This window comes from Lytechinus variegatus, chromosome 8, assembly GCF_018143015.1.
Source record: "Lytechinus variegatus isolate NC3 chromosome 8, Lvar_3.0, whole genome shotgun sequence".
NCBI classification, from domain to species: domain Eukaryota; kingdom Metazoa; phylum Echinodermata; class Echinoidea; order Temnopleuroida; family Toxopneustidae; genus Lytechinus; species Lytechinus variegatus.
Window position 1 is genome coordinate 6,373,563 of NC_054747.1, and position 3,367 is coordinate 6,376,929.

Below are 3,367 nucleotides of genomic sequence, written 5' to 3' on the forward strand. Positions count from 1 at the left end.
TTTTGGGGTTTACAGTGGTGACAAAAATGAAATTCAGTCTTACCTGCCATTCCTTTCCTGCAATCCCACACACCGAGAGCAGTATCCACCTTGTATTTTGTGTATCAGCCGTCTCACTAGAAACCAAGGACACTTTCTGATTGTCCTAAAACCTCATGATTTTGTTGGGATCAATCTCAGATCCAGTTGCAATACTTGGCAGAAATCGCGACTAGAGCACCCTGTCCAGTCTGTTATTGCAGACATCGATAAGACGTCTTTCATAATACATCTCCACCCTTGTGACAATGAAGACGACCAGCTGGTCCTCTCAAGGATCTGATCCTTCATTATGCGCATGGCACATTCTGCGGTTTTTGTGTTGTTACGAATGTTCAGGTCAGCTCGGTAACACACAGCCCAAGTCATCTTTCTGGCATAGATGTCCTCCAAATGCTTATGTCTCCAAGGTTTCATCATTTATGATTTCCTCATGCTTTGCCTCCAATGCTTCGACAGTATAACCTGAAATGAAAAAAGACAATTTATATCAGTGCCACATGTTGAGAAAATAGAGAAAATGTAGAAACAAAATTCACAACAAGAATAAGTGTCACATCCCCTGGATACGATCAAACTGGGGCTGTATTTTGATGTCAGGTAGGGGAAGGAGAGAGTGAACAATTGTTTTGCCTTTTGCATGTTAGGTAACTTAGGACCAATATGACCAATTGTCACATTAAAAATGCATTTATTTTATTTTATTTATTTTCCTCAGCAAAGCTTGCTTATTTATCTAAGTTTCACTCCACAGCCAGGTTGCTAAGAGACAAGGAGTAGATATTATGCAAGAGTGAGTAGGAGATGAGAGAAGTGTGTGTGAGATTCCTTTTGCTAGAATTGAATTGCATTTCTATTGTGTGTTGTGTCTAGGGTGGTAGACTTGTATAGGTCCCTTTTAGTGAGCTCAGTGAGCCTTTCTTTTTAAACAGCTGCTTAAAATACTTTGGGGAAATTGCAAAATTGGGAGGAGACCCCAGTAGCTTTCCACTAGTTTTCTAGCATTGCATCTTGGAGACTTTGTGTAACACACACCTATGCAATTTTGGGGCAGTCGCCATTTTATCTGCCATCTTGATAATTTTTTGAATTTCAACTTTAAGCAGAAAAGCAGCCTTACTTGTTTGATATTGGCTGGAACTTATAAATACCTGTATGAGGTCAGATTTAGCAGAATATATGCTGTTATTTTATGCCTGAATAGAAGAAGCCATCGGTAAGTTAATCTGTGATTTCTTCTACATGTAATTCTTTTACAAAATAAAAATAAAAACTAAACAAAAAGAAAAACCTTGAAAGACTTCAGAGATGATTTGAACTGTTGATGTAAATTTGTATAAACTTTATGAAATAGTTATGCACTTGTGAGGAAGAATATCAGTATCATAAAAGGATGTTATTTTACAAGTTTATGTGACAGTTAATTCAAACTTTATAAAATAATATTTATGAATGTGATTTGAACCTCAGAGTTATATATAGAATTTTCAAACAAGCTTTCATCAATTATAGTATGACATGAAAAATGAAAATAACTTCCGATGTACTTGTTAGGATATATCGTAGAGAGATTCTTGGTTTTGTCTTTAATTTTAGATGGTTCCAAGATCGGGATATTTTCCAACACCGGATAATTTCCAGGATCGGGACATTTCCCAAGGTCGGGTCGTTTAGGAGACTGGTGAATTATTAGTAAGCTGAGAATATAAAGCGCCGTCTTAGATGGAGGTTTTCGGCCAACAGATAAGTTATTATAAAGAACAGTGAGAGAAAAAGCAGGAGGACTTTTCTTTAAATGTGAACTCGATTTCTGAATATCAGAAAGTCTAACGATTGGAGATTTGAGATTGAAGATACAGACATTAATTATGACTGAACAGTTGATTGATAGAAGTATTGATTTGAATTTGGATCCTTGTAAGATATGTCGGATGATAGTCTTGAGCTAGAGTTTGGAGAACAGCTCAAGTTTCAGGTGTTAGAAGATAAAATGTGGTCAGAAAAATATATTAGGTCAGAGATACAAAATGGTGAAAGTAGAATTATATATGAAGGTGGATTAATGCAGGATCCTTTCATAATTATGAATGTTTGGTAGTTATGATTGTGAAAAGAATGAAACAAAGTTAAAGGTTCAATTGATATTTTTTTGAAGGTATTGTTACAAGTGAAAGTGTAATATACTGAAACGTAAGTTGTTGATTAGATCAGTACAGGGTCTTTTCAGGGATACTGGAGTAAGAAACAGGTCGAGAGTTAGGAAGTTATAGATTGGATCAAATCAGGATCCTTTGCTTATTTTATGGTTGTAAACTTGTGAGCCAGAGAAATAATTTTCAGAATACTTTATCATTAGAAGGTGTTACATTTTTATTTCTCTTTTAAACTTAGGTTTGTTTGTTTTTTATATTGAACTTCAAAGAGAGATGTTTTGATACTGGAGGGTTTTTTTTTTTTGTATACTGAAATAAATTGTAAATTGTGATTTTGTACACATTGAGTTTTACTTGAATTTTATTAGAGTCCGCCCATGTGACACCAATAATCTTGTAGAAATAAGTAACTTGCCGTAAAATTCATTTATTTGGAAACATTATTTTTTCCAATATGTAACTTTCTACCCCTCACAATGAAGGCATCGTCATCTTTGAAAAAAAGAGTCAAATGTCTTGCCCAAACCTTGGGGTAAGTTGAGCCCTAAAAAATATGTGCAAAAGCTATGTGACAAGATTCGCAAGAACCAGCTTGACAATATTTTTTTATAAAAAAAGTCTTTTCATTTGCTAATTCTCTATAAATAAAATCATCTACTAAAACAACTGTCTTGTCCTCTCTGCCTGCATATCATTTGCTTTGTAAGAATTGTTTATACAGTATATACATGTACCATGCCTATTTAATATTTGTTCAACTGTATTTATTCTTTGCCAAATTAATTTACTAGCTAGGATGGATGAACATGTGATAACATGATTGTGATGATGATGCAGTATAGTCTAGTCAGCGAATCTAGAAACAAGTGGAGTGCCTCTGGCAGTCTCACCTGCATCACGCCATTTTACATGTATATATAGTAGCAGTGCTTATTTTGAAAACTACTATAAAATAATTATTCACAAAAAACACAATTACTATGTTCATTGACAATAGATGGCACTTGAACATGCGACCCAAGCATTGTCAGTGATACTTGATAACCCTATATCCACATTTTATAAAGTATATAAACTTTGAAAGTTACGACAGCAATCTAATAGCTTCCTAACTGGCCACAGTTCAATTAAATGACCTTAAAATGTGACCTAAAACTCACACGGGATCTTTAGTG

At 34.6% G+C, this 3,367-nt stretch overlaps 1 long non-coding RNA gene across 1 annotated transcript; it reads left to right on the plus strand.

The window, feature by feature from the left end:
- The first annotated feature begins 706 nt into the window (after positions 1-706).
- LOC121419899 lies at positions 707-2,152 on the plus strand. The gene is made up of 2 exons (XR_005970654.1): positions 707-1,255; positions 1,636-2,152. It is a non-coding gene; the product is annotated as an uncharacterized LOC121419899 (long non-coding RNA).
- The last annotated feature ends 1,215 nt before the right edge of the window (positions 2,153-3,367 follow it).